Here is a 16,908-nt window from a genome sequence, read left to right as displayed (position 1 = left end):
TTACCAGAGACAATTCCTATATGCCAGTCACTTGCCTTTGTAATTCATTGGGTTGAATCCTACAGATATTCTGCTGATCAAAGGAGGAGGAGGAGAGACCCAGTTTTGCTCAATTCTCCTCTTCATGACAGCTGCCAACTTGTATGGCTTTTAGTTTGTGAGAATCCCTCTTTAGAGGTCAGTGGGGCTGCTACGGGAAAGGGAAGGCAGGGAAAGATCTGCTTCTGCAATGGAGCATCCATAGGGGATGGAATTCAGAAAAAGTCCAACAACTATTTCAAAGGAATAGATGCAGAGGAGTTAGCCGTGTTAGTCTGTAGTAGCAAAAACAAAAAGAGTCCAGTAGCACCTTTAAGACTAACCAACTTTATTGTAGCATAAGCTTTCGAGAATCACAATTCTCTTTGTCAGATGCATAGGCTTATGCTACAATAAAGTTGGTTAGTCTTAAAGGTACTACTGGACTCTTTTTGTAATTTCAAAGGAATAAACTCAACCAACCAGATACCTACTTAGCTTCTTTGAAGCTTTCTGTCCCCTCTGAATATATATCCTGGTACTATATATTTGAGGTAGCCAATGTGAAATATTGAGCATCCTAACTTCAGTGCACGCAAGAACAAAAACCAAACGAGGAGACTGCTGTTCCTCCAAGAATGACTGAATGGGAGGTAAACTGGAAGTTCTCTTGACACTGCTCTTCTGCAACCATTTTGAAAAGTGGCTGCCCTTATATATTACCTTTAGGACCCTATCCTCACTCACTCATCTCTGTGGGTAAACTGTCTTCAAAGGTAGGTTTGTAAATAAGAGGTTCTCCGATGAGTGGCAGTGATAGGCAAGGGGAAAAAAAAATAACGGCAGACGTTGCCAAATCCAGACTTTTCCAATAGCACACTTGCTTTATCGAAACATATTAGAATGCCAATAATATGATCTTCTCATCGGATCCATGCAAGGTTCCACACAGTTTTCTTCATGGACTGAGAGATCCCTACTAGTAGACAACCTGGTCATTTGCCTTAATCAAAATGGATAGCTCATAAGAAGTTGCATTAGAAAGGTCTGCCAAGCACCACTTACAAAGAATGGGTCGGGGAGATTTCTTTCAAGGGCTCTCCGCTACAAAATTGCTGCCACTTTGTCGCTGAAGCTTTTCTTCTCTCTCTTTGCCTGAGGAGTGTATTTTTTTTTAAAAAACGGAGGTTTCGGAAGAAGGGATTCATTGTTTGGAAGCCCTAGAGGGCTGATTGCGTGCAGAGGTGTGTGTGTGTGGGGGGGACTACAGGCGCCAAAGAGAGAAAGATTCAAACCGATTTACCATGGCAGAAATGGTTTGAGCATTTGAGAAAAAAAGACAACCTCCCCCTCATCTTGCAATCAGAGCAAATTGCAGAAATGTATGCAAATTTGTGCGCATTAGCATGAGATTGCTTAATTTGCGAGATCTGTTCTGATGGCAAAAAAAGAAGCACCCTTTCAATGAATTTGGAGACATCGAGAAAGGACTCCAATGGCATGGTGAGCGTTGAGTGACAGAAAAGATGGGACGTTCTGTTGGTATGGGGAGGGGACAGTAAGAACAAATATCTATGGAGGGGATCAAAGATATTTCTGAAACAGAGACCTCTGTCCTCAGACAATCACTGGAAACACTGCCAAACACTCATCTGGCTTCAGACTCTTTGACAGGCACTTCCCACGCTTTTAAAGTTTTTTCTTCCCATCCGTAAAATGAAGACATTGTATTGCTTTTTTTAAAAAAAAGCACCCAATGACTACTATTAAAAGGGAGACAATCAGAAATCTACATCTCACGTGCCCCTGAAGTTGCTGTAAGCCAGGGAAGTAGTGGAGATACAGAACATATATTTTTGCCTTTATGGGAAAAAACAGTAGTTGTGGATGGAATTATTCTGCTGAAGTCCTTTAAAGCCCCCCTTTGCCAACTCAGTACAAGGACTGCTTCTTTCCCCCTCTCTCTTCAAATCTTGGGACATACCATTCAATCACAGCTGTCCTTTCAGTCCCCTTTTTGACAGGTAAAAGTGGGGTATGTTCTCATCCTCACTGGCCTTTACTCTCCCTCTCCCTATGTTTGTTGTTAGTGGTCAAATCAATAGGGGAAGATTTGTGGCTCTCTGGTAGAGCATTGGGTTTGTATACAGCAACTCCCAGGTTGGGGACAGACTGTGGCTCAGCAGTAGGGCTAAGACTCTGGAGAGCAGCTGCCAATCAGAGTAGATAATAATACTAACCTTTGTGGACTAATAATTGGATTGAGTATATGGCAGCTCTGTCTGTTCATCTGTTAAATCCCCAGTAGAGATGGGCACGAACCGGGAAAATGGTGGTTCATGGGGGTTCATTGTTCATCGCATTTCATGAACCATGAGCTTTCATGAACTTGCCCTGGTTCATGAACTGGTTCCTTCGGTTTGTGAAAATGTCACATCTGGGTAAGCATAAGGTCTGCAGAGAGCCTATCCCTCCCATTGCCTAGGAAACTGATTGATCGGTGCTAGGCTGTTTGCAATGACAAACCGAAATATGAACCAAATGAACTGCGCTAAAAATCATAGCGGTTCGTCACGGTTCATCAAAAACGAGCTCTCATGAATTGGTTCGCGAACCATGAACCAGCACAGTTTGTGACAAACTTTGGTTCGTATTTCGATTCGTGCCCATCTCTAATCCCCAGCATCTTCCGTTGAAAAGTCAGCCAGTAGGTGATGTGATAAACCTCTAAATGAGACCTGCTTCCAGTATGAGTAGACAGTACTGACCTTGATAGACCAAGGGTCTGGCAGCTTCATGTTTTCTTGTATATGTGCTTTGGCTATTTGGAAGCACTAGCAGATGTGTTGTTCTAAAGTTTAAGACTCTGGAGTACTCTCCCTAGGACTGTTTTATTATTATTTTTCTTTTCTGAGCTCTTCTGCCTGTTAACTTTCTCCCAGCATGCTGAAATTCAGTTGGTGCACTCTGTTTCGGTGTGGGTAAACCCCGTGCTTGGTTCAGCAATCAAAGGGCCAAGCGACAATGTGCGTACAAATCTCGGCAGTTCCTCCTCTGTCTCTTCAACTGGCCGATGATGATAATTAGCCTGTTGAAGCTCTGCGGTGAGCTTTGCTGGCAGAAGAGGCGACATCTGTGTGAAGTTTTTTGGAAGAGCAATCCTCCAGGTAAGAATCAAATCTCTGGCCGAGCGTTCAAGCCCACCTGGCAGGGCAGCTGCCTATATTCCTTCCCATCTCATTCTCTCCCCCACCAAGAGTCTCGCTCTTTGCACTGGCAGCTACAAGGATCCAAGATGCAGAGCCAATCCAAACATTTGGGCTCAGGGCCATACAGACTGACTGTGTTTACTCTAAAGAGCCTTGGCAATTTATAGACTCCATCTGGCCCCACAAAACCTGTCAAGCTGAAAACTTCTAGATCAGTGCTAGAGATTCAAGAGAGAATGTCTGGGCTTGTTTGTTTACTTCAGTTCATTTTTATTCCACCTTTCCTTTAAGGGGCACAGCACCACTTCTGTCTTCTTTCCTTCCTCCATTTTTATCCTCACAACAAGCCCACGAGGTAGGTAAGGCTGATATGGAGTGGCTGAACTAAGGTTACCCAGTAAAATTCATGCCAGAGTGAGGATTCTAATCCCAGGCTGTTTCCACACTACTCACCTTCAATCGGAACACCACGGAACGTTGCGAACAAAACCCGGAAGAGAGCGTTTTCTCACGCGAGTTTTGTGCGATTTTGTGCGTTTTGTTCACAACGTTCCGTGGCGTCCTGATCGAAGGTGAGTAGTGTGGAAACAGCCAAGGGCCGTCTCCCAGATCATGGTCTGATGCTTTAACCTGCTATGTTTATGTGTAGCGTCTTGGAATACAGCAGAGCCAAATACGGATGCTGTATCAAATTTTGCAAGCTTGCTGGGTTGAGTTTAATATCTGTGTTTCCATTTTGCATCTCCCTTGTGTGTGTTCTTTTTAAAAAAGTGTTCTGTTTCTTAGTCCTAATTTTTTTCCCTGTAAATTTTTTCCCTGGGAAATACATATATTTCCCAGCTTTCTTCCTCCTTCAATTAGTCAGCATTGTATGTGCAAATGAAAGTATGTACATTACATTTGTAAATACTGAACGTTTATCAAAATGCATAAAAGACAAATAATCAATGGCAGCAATGAAAATGAGTGGATTGGCAGCCTTCACAATGACAATACATGGAAAAGAAAAGGAACCAAAGAATAGAGCGGTGTATCTGTCCCTCTTCAAGAACTGAGTAAATTCCTGCCTAGCCATTGCATTCAGTGCGCACTTTTAGGCCACTCTGCGCATGTGGCCTAAATCTACTCAGTCTTAATCTACTTTACAGGATTGTTGATTGGTTTAAATGGGAAGGGACGATCAAGAGCTCCTTAGAGAAATACTATGATTGAAAGGTAACATAAATTTAATTAAAATACAGCTGGTATTATACTAATTTTTATTTTACTTCATTTATACCCCTGTTTTCTCCTCCATAGGCACCAAAAGTAGTTTGCAACATTCTCACTTTCTTCATTTTATCCTCACGAGAACCTTAGGATAGGCTGAGAGGGTGTGATTGGCCCAAGGTCACCCAGCAAGCTTCCATGGCAGGGCAGGGATTCGAACCTGGGCCACCCAGATTCTAGGTTGACTCTCTAATCACTACACTATGGTGGGATAGCAAATCAAAAATTTGCATAAAGGCTTTGTCATGGATATTGGGAACTAGTGGAGTAGTTAGTTGTAGTAGTCAAGAGCACGGGTTTGGAAAACCACCGTGAAGCTCTCCACTGCCTTTAGTTTCATGCTTCTCTATATGTAACGCTGCCTTGCTTTACGGGACTGTTCTATAGATTACTGAGACAGGGTGAGAAAAATGCTTTGCCTGGTTAAGAAACATGTTATCTATGTCACTCTGCAGGAGGAACAGCTGCTGGTGTTTTAGAATAGGTCTATGGTGCAGTATCCACCAGTCTGCAATACTGGCAAAGTGACCAGTTTAACAAGCTCTGTGCCTTAAGAACATGACATGAGTGATTGATTGAATGCAGCTTAGTTGCGGACCTGACAGCAGTTACATCACTATAAACCATGTTTATGGTGATGCAATTAAGGACACTGTCAATTTTGCTTAGCCGTATAGCGGCAGTCAGTTTTGCAATGATCCATGTCAGAACCAGCATAGAGTGACCTCCTCTCTGGAACCCTGTCCTGCCACACCATCACCACACTGGTAGTACAAACTGTTGCTGTCTCCTCCCCTTGCTCATTGGCAGGCCCACATCAAGGGAGTGAAAAGGGCCTAATCCATTTGGTGGTGGTCAATGCAGTCAACTAGGTTTGCCAGCCTCCAGGTGGTAGCTGGAGATCTCCCGAAATTACAACTGATCTCCAGGCCAAAGAGATCAGTTCCCCTGGAGAGAATGGCTACTATGAAAGGTGAACTCTATGGAATGATACCCTGCTAAGTTCCCTCCCCTCCCCAAACCCCGCCCTCTCCAGGCTCCACCCCCCAAATCTCCAGGAATTTCCCAACCTGGACCTGGCAACCCTACAATAGAACCCAAAATATGCTGCACCTTCTTTGGGAGAGGGTGGCAGTCTATGGCTTCTCCCTCCATTCATCATATATGTTATGCCAGAAGGAATTGTGACTTATTGGTTGAGCACACGTTTTTCATGTAAAGCCCTTTCTTAACTGGTGTTATTAATGCCACTTTCAGGAAGTTATGATGCCCATCATCCTAAACTGGTAATCATTTGGGTGTTTTGGATGTCAGTTCCCTAGCCAGCTACCAGCCTGTTGAACAATTCCCTTCCCCAGTACAGACACAACACCCAGCTGCAGACGAGAAAAAAAAATACCGACAGATCACCTGACCTATGACCTCATTTCAGACTGCAGAAAAGGCCAATCAAGAGTGACCCAGAGGGACAGCCTGCGACAAGGTTGCCATGGGAACACTAACCCCTCAGGACATCAGGTGATGTGGCTGAATGGCGTACCCACTCAACACTGTTGATATGAGCGCAGAAACAGTAGGCAGAGAGGTGCACGGAAAGACCAGAGGTTCAGCCAAATGATCTCTGTTCATTTCAGCATTGTGGGAAAAGATAATTGACTCAAAGTGCAGTGTTTCCCAGTGTTCTGTATCCTCTTGCAATTAAAGATATGTTTATTGTATTTTTATCCCACTCATCATTGCAGGAGCTCAAGAAGACAGGCTACGTGGTTCTCCCTCTCCCATTTTATTCTCACAACAGCCCTGCAATGTAGGTTAAGTTGAGAGAAAGAGAGAGTGATTGGCTTAAGGTTATTCAGCAAGCGTCATGGCTGTGAGCCTCCCAGTTCCTAGTCCAACACAGGCCGATTCCAGACGGCCCTCCGCATCGCGAAACGTCGTGCAGAAAACGCGATATTTCACGTTTTCTGCGCGACGACACGCGACGTTTCGCGATGCGGAGGGCCGTCTGGAATCGGCCACAATAATCACTGCGCCACACTGCTTGTCAATTTGCTGTTTATCTTAGATTACTTTCTCTAATGCCACCCCTGGTCCATGAATTGTTGCCTAAGCCACACACTGTTTTGGACCTTGGTTTCAATCCATCTTGGCACCCTCACAACTTCTCATTTGTAATCACCTTGCCTGGAACGTTTCATGATTGTGATATGGCTGGCTTTAAAATTATTTCATTATTTCATAATGATCGTAATTAAACCAATAACAATATATTATAGATCACATTGTAGGTTATAATTAGAATAATTCATAATTACCATAATTATAGTATGATAGAATTGAAATACGACATGTTGTAAAGAGCCGGGTAAATGCAGGCATAAATGGCACGCTGGGTAGAATTTTCAGGATGGTGCAAGATCATCTGACATTTCACAGATGAAAAAATAAGGATACACTTGTGACGCCCCATAGTCATAGGACAGCCAACCCCCCTCTCACTATATGATGTTTTAAGCCTCTGCGCCATCAGCTTTGCACGATGGGTTGTTCTGCCTGGTTATAAAAGACAAGTTTTCATTTACATATGCTTAGACTCATGCTAATATGGCTGAAAGCCAGATGACATTGATCGTCTTGCGCTTCCCTCTGGCTGCTCCAGAGGTTTTCCTCTGCTGTCGTCATTTTCTCTGCCTAAGGCACAAGATCCATGTTTTCCAAAGTGTACTTAAAGCAGAAGTGCTAGCAGTAGAGGAGCACAACAGTTGAGAAAAGTCTCCACAGCAGCCAAAGGGAAGTACAATGCCGTAGAATCTGAGGTGGGATGTTTTTCTACCCTGACTTTAACAAATTGTCCTACTGTCTTGATAAGGGTGACATATGAGGCTCTTCCCTACCCTCTCATGTCCTTCACACAGCAACCCTGTCAGGTAAGTCAGGCTGAGAGAGAAAACTAGTGCTCCAAGGTTACATACTAAGTTTTATGGCAGAGTGAGGTCTTCCGAGTCTTAATACAGCACTTGCCAAAGCTGAACCTGTGGGTGCTTTTGTAATTTCCCCCTGGCTGGAATTTTGAGCAATGGTAGTGGGTTTCACCTCAAAATGGCTGCCATGGTGGGGCATAATTGGACAGTGTTGGGAGATTCCAAGCCAAGCACCCTCCAATGATGTGAGCAGCTATTTCTGAATGAACTCTCACTGTAGATCCAAAAGGGTTATCTCCTATAGTCTTCTGAAATACCTCCTGGTCCAATGAGGTGGAGGAAAGTGAAGATTGGCTACATGCTTTGGGGAAGAAGCAAGTGAGAGATACAAAACACGTTGATGATCTCCATGGTGTCTGAAAACACCGTCTTGGGGACCACCATCAGAAAACAACATGCTAGCTATCGCACCACACAAACGCTCTGGAGTGTTAAATCGCATATCCTATTATCGACAGTTCAGAGGTATTTTTTTACTTACCTATTTTAACCCCTCTTTCCAGAAAAAGAGACTTTCAAAGCTGCTTACACAATTTTAAAAAAATACAAATGACATTAGAATTTAATGCAAATGCTCAGGTGATGGAGGAGTGCCGGGTAGGATGGGTCCAAAAGGGATTAAGGCCAATTATCCTTTGTTTTCAAGACACTATCATACATTTTGATGTATGCAATTTATTTTCTTGAAGGAAAAATTAAAACCATTCACCTGGCAACCTGCTTGTCTTTAACTCTGAACATAAATCAGTTCTAGCATTATTCCTCCACTCCATCCCTTCATCTGACATTCTGATTGAACCTCTTTTCAGAAGTGCAAATAACAGAGAGTGAAACAAAGAACCTTTTTATTCCCTGAAATTAGGGAGCAGAGCTCCAGTACTAAACCTGATGCCCTTAATCTGCTTAGAACTGCATGAATACTGATAAAAGTATTGTGGAGTCATCGTTAGCAGGTCAGATTTGGGCCGGGGAGATGCAGGTTTAAATCCCACACGGTTGTGAACCTCGCTGGATAACCTTGGACCAATCATTCTCACTCAGTCTGGTTGTGTGGATAAAATGGAGGGAGGGAGAACCTGATACAATACCCTGAGATCCTTGGAAGGAAAGGTGGAGCGAGAGTTTAACAAACTGAAATTTGCAGACGGTGGGGAGTAGCAGAAGCTTTTGTTGGGACCAATTAAAATGTCCAAGCAGGAGGTATAGCCTGTTCTCATCATATCTCAGAAGCTAAGCAGGGCCGTTTCCACACGGCTTACCTTGTTCCGGAAAACAGTAATATCTCACACGAAATCTCACGAGAAGACGCTGTTATCGCGTCTTCTCACGCGATAACAACGTCTTCTCACACGAGGCCCAGGATCAGTAGACGGGAAACCATCAAGGAAGAGGAAGGCAGCAGCAAACCACATCTGCTTCTCACTTACCTTGAAAGCCCCTTTGCTGGGGTTGTCATAAGTCAATTGTGACTTGACGGCACTTTACACACTTGAAATGCCTTAGCAAGGAGCCTCCATATTCAGAGGTAATAAAGTCTGAATACCAGGGCCAAGAGTTAATTCATGGGAAGGCCTCAGCCTCTGTGCCCTGTTTATTGGCCCTCCAAGGCAGCTGGTTGGCTACTATATGATGCAGAATTCGGAACTAGATGGACCACTGGTCTGTTTCAGCAGAGCTCTTTTTGTGTTCTTATGTACTGAAAAAACTTTGGTACCCCCCCCCCCCCACCAACAATCATTCCTTAGAATACAGAGAAAAATTGTTCAGAGGGATGCTTCGGTATAGGGATAAAGACTGTAGACTACGCTACTGTGTACTGTCCGTTGCTGCAGCCTGCAAGTATGCTCCTACTGGGTAGTTTCTGCATCATTTAATACATCATGTTAAATTGCTTATATTTTGTTTCAGCTCTGTTTCGGATTTCTGCTTGTTTTCAAATTTCAGCAATCTGTACTCCCCTTTATTGTTTATTGAGTATCTCAGTTATTAATTGTATTCACTTATACTATGTAATCTGCCTTGAGTCTCAGTGAGAAAGGCAGACTATAAATAACATAAATAATGTAAGCAAATAAATAATCCGATGAAAAGACGACAATATGTAAGCCAGGATGATAAAAACTCCTAAAACGAGCCATAAATTAAATATAGGTTAGCTAAGCATGCATGGAATCAAGCCATCAGCAGGTAACCATGCATAGATAGGATCTGTGTAAATCAAGTCAGCTGCTTCCCCAATTCAGAACCAACTGAAAGTAATAAAATAGTAAGCTTGTTTTTGAATTTCAAAGAGAAGGTCCTGGGGCTGGATATGAAATAAACAGATGGCCCGCACAGCACACCAAATGAGTGAGTGTATTTTTGTTTGCATTTGGAGGGCTTCTATCTGCCAACACAGTGAAGACCATAAAAAGAAGAATCTCCGCTTAAATTTCTCCAGAGGGAAGAGGGGGCAACTTCTGTTTCCATATTCTTATTGATTTCCTTGCTGGCGAGAGCGAGCAGGAGTTTGTCCCTGCATTCGTTAAAAGAAAAAAAAATCAATCATTCAACTTTTCTCCCAGTATGTGGTGCTTACCTGCTTTCTCCTCTTCTTTCCTAATTTCACAAATGCGCTGTGGCCCACGACCTACCAAGGACTCCTGTTCCTCTCCTATCTCCTACATCTACAAGGGAGGGGCTATGGGTTAGTGGAAAAGCCTCTTTTTTTCATGCAGAAGGTTCCAGGTTCAACCCCTGGCATCTCCAGTGAAAAGGATCAGGTAGCAGGTGATGGGAATGAGATCGTGGAAAGCTGCTGCCAGTCTGGGCAGACAAGACTTACCTGGATGGACCAAGGGTCTGATTCAGTATAAGGCAGCTTCAGGCACGTGCTGGAATCACAAATGGTGCCCCCAGCAGAGCACCTGCTATTTTAAGCAGCAACTGCCGAAGCAGACTGGTGTGCCTGCACGACTATCAGAAACCAGAAGTGTGCACGCGTACCTTTTAGAAACTGGACTGCTCATCTGGCAACCAACAAGCAGGCAAAACCCTGTGATTTTTCTCAGAACAGTGACATTGGCTGCAGTTCTCAGAACACTTTCCTGGGAGTAAGTGCCATTGAAGAAAATGGGAGTTATTTCTAAGTAGGCCTGCTTAGGTTTGCTGTCACTGTCACTGTCACTGTTTGTTTGCTTGTTTATATTCCGCTCTTCCTGCAAAGCAGGCTCAGAGCGGATCACAACAGGGTATAAAAACAAGACTCTTTTGAGCCTGGTTCACACATGCAGGACAGTGAGGGGGTAGAAAGGGGACAGAATGGACAAATGTAGACTAGAACCGGCAGCCTTGCTTTGGGGGCCCACAAGAATAATCCACAATTTGTATACTCAACTGATCTCATATTTCCTTATACAACATGTTATTTATAAGTATATTCTTGGTAATGCAATATCTCTAAGACTGATTTATTGATAAATAAATGTTGCCCCTGACCTGGATAGCCCAGATGAGCCTGATCTCGTCAGATCTCAGAAGCTAAGTGGGGTTGGCTTTGGTTGGTAATTGGATGGGAGACCTCCAACAAAGACCAGGGTTGCAGAGGCAGGCAATGGCAAACCACCTCTGATAGTCTCTTGCCATGAAACCCCCATATGGGTTGCCATAAGTCAGCTATGACTTGAGGACACTCTCCACCATCAAATGACTGTTGAAAAATGCATACATTTTATGGAGCAGGGAAAGAAATCAGCACAAAGCAACTGAAAATGACTCGCAGGCAATAGCAGCATGAGGGACAAGCGAAAGGTAGGGATTTTCCAGTTTTTTTTTAAAAAAGGTCATGATGGGGAAGTGAAGCATCCCTAGCCCTGAGAAGGAGGCCGCTGTCCTCCCTTGTACCGCTTCAAGTGCCTTCCCTCCTTCCCGCACAATAAACAAAGCCAGCTGTAAGTTCCTGCTGTGAGAGAGCCGTAGATAATTGAAGAGCCCTTATCAATATTGCATGGCTCCTTGCCTCTCGGTTGTACGGCGAGCAGCATCTGCCTCAGCAAACGTCTTCTGAAGGATAGCCCTTGCACATGTGTTGCTACGGCATCTCCCTCTCCACCCCTGGGGGCTGAATGATTCTGAGCTTGTTCCTAAATGTAAAGACTGATCCACACGTTAACAGAAAAAGGTGGTAAGCAGAGGTGGGGGAACTGGGGTCTGCACTACTGCACATTGCAGGGATATGTGTGGGGTGTTTTGGAAGGCTCCCCTCGTGCAAAGAACTCTCCACATGGGTTGTTCTAGCGCATGAAAAGATGAATTTCCACCTGCAGTTTGGACTGGTACAGTCCAGAATTCTATGATCCCTATTAACTGCCTCATTTTACATACTGGCTCCTAATTCCTTGGCAATGGTTAAGACCGAACATAATCAAATGTGTTTGGGGAACATATTTGGCTGTGCCAAAAAAGCTCCGCTCTTTTTTGTTGACCAATGTCTGAAAAATCGTTTGCTTATCCCTTACACTGCAGTATTGTGTTTTTTCCTCTCTCTCGGGTATGATCCATATTGAGTTGGATATTGTATTGTAATTGTTCATCTCTATATTTTTCACCTCTATATTTTTCTGGTATCAACAGGAAAATCTGAGAAGAGAAAGTTTATGACAGGACAATATCCAACAATTGGTGTTGTTTCAGTTTACTGGCTTTCTTTGCCCTCTGCAGCATTATCGCATAACAAAATCCAGCTTCTTAATGCCGGGACATCATCCTTTTCACTATGTGATCCCTGATTGGCTGGGACCATCTGTGTGACAGATACTGGCAGCATTGCCCTTGCTCAGTGCATTTTGTTTGCCCTCACTCCATGTCCACACATATCCAAATCTGAATGGCTTTATGCAGGGCTTTTTTCTGGGAAGAGAGGTGGTGGAACAAAGTGGGTTGCCCTCGGAGAAAATGGTCACATGGCTGGTGGCCCCGCCCCCTGATCTCCAGACAGAGGGGAGTTTAGATTGTCCTCCACGGAGGGCAATCTCAACTCCCCTCTGTCTGGAGATCAGGGGGCGGGGCCACCAGCCATGTGACCATTTTCAAGAGGTTCCAGAACTCTGTTCCACCGCGTTCCAGCTGAAAAAAAGCCCTGGCTTTACGACATCATCACCATGATGGCCATTAGGTGATCTCTGAGTGGCTGGGATCTCTCATGAGCTGTTCAGCAAGAAGAAAGAACTAATACCAAGAAGAAAAGAAATGGCTTTCGTGATTGTGAGCGTCCTTGAGGTGCATTTACTGGCTAGTGTTGGAAACAAGAAGGTAGGCCTTTGCAAACCACCCCGTAACAAAAAGTCTGCCAAGAAAACATCCTGATGCGATGTTCCCCCATGGGTCAGTAATGACTCTGTGCTTGCACAGGGGACTACCTTTACCTTTAGTGGGCAAGTAGCCCTTGTCAAGGAAAAAGAAGAAGAAGATAGGCCTTTTGTTTGATCCAACAAGGCAATTCAGTGTGGCGTAGGAGCGAGGAAGATGAATGGGTCAGGGGAGTGTTGGCAGCCCGCTTTCCTGATTTTTTAGTTATGGCTCTGGTTAAGGCACCTAACTTCAGCCCAGTTTTGCAGCAAGTTGCAGCTGTAAGATTCCAGGGCAAAAAGAGGCCACTGTCCTAGAGAGGGGGTCATCATTACGAGGCTCTGCTTGTAGAAATAGAAGTAATTAACAAATGCTGTCCACCACCTCAGCTCTTCTTGTCATCTCCACAGGTTGGGGAAGTGCCTGTTATTTATGCCTGAGAGACAAAGAACATCTGTAGGAGGTGTGAGGAAAATTCACGCCAGTTGGTGCTGTTATCTAAACTCTGGCTACCTCTCGGCCTGTTTGCAAATCCCAACCTGATTTACTTCTCCCACCTACAAGTCTGTCCCCATTTCTTCTGTAGCTTGTCTTCACCCACAGAGTTCATTTCTCTTTAAATGCGCTCTGATCAAGTCACCCAAACCACAGCTGTTGCATTGCCACAGTCAGGGCTTCTTTTCAGCTGGAACGCAGCAGAACTGCGTTCTGGCACCTCTTAAAAATACCCACGTGACCATGGGCATTAGGCCGTTCCGGCCATTTGGGGCCTGTTTTGGACCAAAATGGCCAAAACGGGCCTGAAACGGCCAGGATTGGGCCGCTGCTGGGTCGGGGAGGATTCCACTCCATGACAGTGGTCCATTCCAGGCTGATTCGGGTCCTATCATGGCCGTTTTGGGCCTAATCCTGGGCATTTCTGGCCCAAAATGGCCAAGATTGGGCCTGTTTTGGCCCAATTCAGGCTCGAAAAGGCCAGGATTGGGCTGCTGCTGGGTGGAGGATGGTTCCCCTGTGCAGCAGCAGCCTGTTCCAAGCCTATTCGGGTCTGATTCGGGCCATTTCAGGCCTGTTTTGGCAATTTTGGGCCTATTTTGGCCCAAAATGGCTGAAATAGGCCCGAAATAGCCAGGATCGGGCTGCTGCAGGGTGGGGGAGGGTTACCCCATGCGGCAGCGGTCCATTCCAGGCGGTTTCAGGCTCAATTTGGCCCAATTTGGGCCTGAAACGGCCAGGATCCAGCTGCTGCGGGGCAGGGGAGTGCTCTCCCATGCAGCAGCAGTGTGTTCCAGGCCGATTGGGGCCTGATTTGGGCCCCCTGTGGAGCGCGGGAGCACTCCCGGGGCAGCCACAGCTTGTGTGATGACATCACTTCCAGGACGTGATGACATCATGCGGTCCAGGGAGCACGCATGTGCATGTTACCCAGTGAGTCCCACCACCTCTTTTCCCAGAAAAAAAGCCCTGGCAGCCCTATAAGCGCTGCCCCCAAGCATGGATGTTTCACGGGAGGCGGGGATTATGTGTTCTGGGGCTTCATGCAACCTGTGAACTGCATGTTGTGTACCACAGCTGCAAGGTCTAGCGATGCCAGCTGGGCTTTTTGCTCTGCCAGAAGCAAAGATGAGGGAAGTGGAGCAATGCTGAGCAACATCGTGACATCTGTTCCAAAATGTACCCGGTAGTGATGTCACCACATTATAGAAATTCCCTGATCTTTAGTGTTGTGACATCAGGCAGTCTGGTAAACCTGGCAGAGCGGGCCCAAGTGGTTGGCTAACCTAGGCAATCCCCTGGGGCGCCAGATTTGAGGGACGTCCTACTTCCCATGCATCTTTTTCCTGGAGGTCAAAGGGAAGCTGAAACCCTCCGTTCTTCCTCTACTTCACTCCCCTAGCCAGATGTCTTCATCGCTGCTTATCTCTGCTGTCACCACCCAGTAGCCTAACTGGGAGAGTGTCTTCTTGAGGTAGGGCTGGAGCTGACTGTAGACTTTGCTGCTTTTGCTGACAGGGGGAAGCAGCCATGAGACAAGAGAAGTTTGCTATGTGGAGAGGGGGGCAAAAAACTTCAGCCCAGCCCAGCCCAGCTGTGTTATAAGGAATTTCGTCCTGCCATTTTGTCTTGCAAACCCTGCTTTGGATTTCACCTCTCCTTGATTCTTGATTTTCTGTTTCCTTGTGCAGCACATTTCTCCCTGTAAACCTTTCTCAATCTACACCTCTCATGTCTGTGCATTAATAAATCAGCTCTTATGTCTTATATGTATATAGATGCACAAACCACCTGCTTGACGAGGTCAGGAAGTCTCCTCCACTTCTACTGTTCTGCAGCGTGTGTTATCTTGCTTTTACCGCATTGCCTTCTACCTTGGTAATCGCCTTGCTGCATTATGTAGGGTTGCAAACCTCCAGGTCAGGCCTGGATATCTCCTGGAATTACAAGTGATCTCCAGGCAACAGAGATCAGTTCCCCTGGAGAAAACAGCTGCTTTGGGGGAGGGGAGTTGGACTCCATGGCATTATGCCCCACTGAGGTCCCTCCTCAGGCACCCCCTCCCCAAATTTTCATGAACTTCACAACCTGGAGTTGGCAACCCTAATGGTATGCCATGCCTTAGAAAGTTTTCAGATTGTGTTTTTTCTAATTTCTGTATTCCTTGTCTTATTGGTAAGAGAGAAAGTGGTACAGTATAGTCTGATCTTGTGAGATCTGAGAAGCTAAGCAAGGTTGATACTTGGATGCGGGACCACCAAGGAAGACTCTACAAAGAAAGGCACTGGCAAACCACCTCTGCTTCTCATCTGCCTTGAAAGCCCCTTGCTGGGATGGCCATAAGTCGATTGCGAGCGTACACACACACACACAATCCTATTGGCATGGTTACTGTATGTCTTGTGCTCTCTGATTAAATTGTTTTGCTGTCCTTTGCCTTGAGTCTCCGTGAGTAATATGGGCTATAAATGAAGTAAATAAATAAACGGCATCACAAGTGTAAATGCCACATCAACTGGGTATAAAAAGGGTACAGCCTGCACACACAACAGAACCACATCTACAAAACCAACATCCAAAAGCCAAGAACCAAACCTCTTGACAAACATTTAGACAAAAGAGGAAACATTTGCTCTTCCTTGCTCTGTTGTATACCTTAGCCAACTCCTTGGACGTTTTCGGAAGGCACGGCAAACCTTGCTGGTTTGACAGGGCCTTTGTAGCAGTGTGAAAGGCAAGCATCTTTTAAGGCAGGAGGGAAAGATGTGAGGTGTGTTAGGGTTAGTAAAAGGTAAAGGTCGTCCCCCGGGCAAGCACCGAGTCATTGCTGACCCATGGGGGGACGTTGCACCACGGCGTTTTCTTGGCAGACTTTTTACGGGGTGGTTTGCCATTGCCTTCCCCAGTCATCTACACTTTACCTCCAGGAAACTGGCTACTCATTTTACCGACCGCAGAAGGATGGAAGGCTGAGTCAACCTTGAGCTGGCTACCTGAACCCAGCTTCTGCCAGGATCGAACTCAGGTCGTGAGCAGAGCTTGGGCTGCAGTACTGCAGTTTACCACTCTGTGCCACGGGGCTCTTAACAACCTCCAAATGGTGGCTAGAGATCTCCTGGAATTTCAACTGATCTCCAGCCAGAGATAATTTCCCTGGAGAACTTGGTTGCTTTGGAGGGTGAAGTGTATGGCTCTCTACCCCTCTGACATCCTTCTTCTCCTCAAACTCTGCCCTCTCCAGGCTCCACATCCCCCCCCCCCACCCCCAAATGTCCAGGAATTTTCCAACCCAGAGCAAGCAATGCTAGAGTTTGTTGTTTAATTTTGGTTTTAATTGGAAATAATTTTTTAGCTCTAATTGTAAGCTACCTTGAATGATGTGGAAAGGTAGGGTATAAATATTTAAATCAATAAATATAAAAATAAATTGCTGCTGGAGACACTTCCTCATTGTTGGAGAACAGCAACATCTTGTGTACAAAGAAAAGAAGAAGATTCTGAAGGTGGCAAGCTCTATTTACAACAAGAACATTTGATTTATATATCACCCTTTAGGACAACTTAATGCCCACTCAGAGTGGTTTACAAATTGTTATTATTATCCTCACAAC

This window comes from Eublepharis macularius, chromosome 18 (genome assembly GCF_028583425.1).
Source record: "Eublepharis macularius isolate TG4126 chromosome 18, MPM_Emac_v1.0, whole genome shotgun sequence".
NCBI lineage: Eukaryota > Metazoa > Chordata > Lepidosauria > Squamata > Eublepharidae > Eublepharis > Eublepharis macularius.
This window is presented reverse-complemented; position numbering follows the sequence as displayed.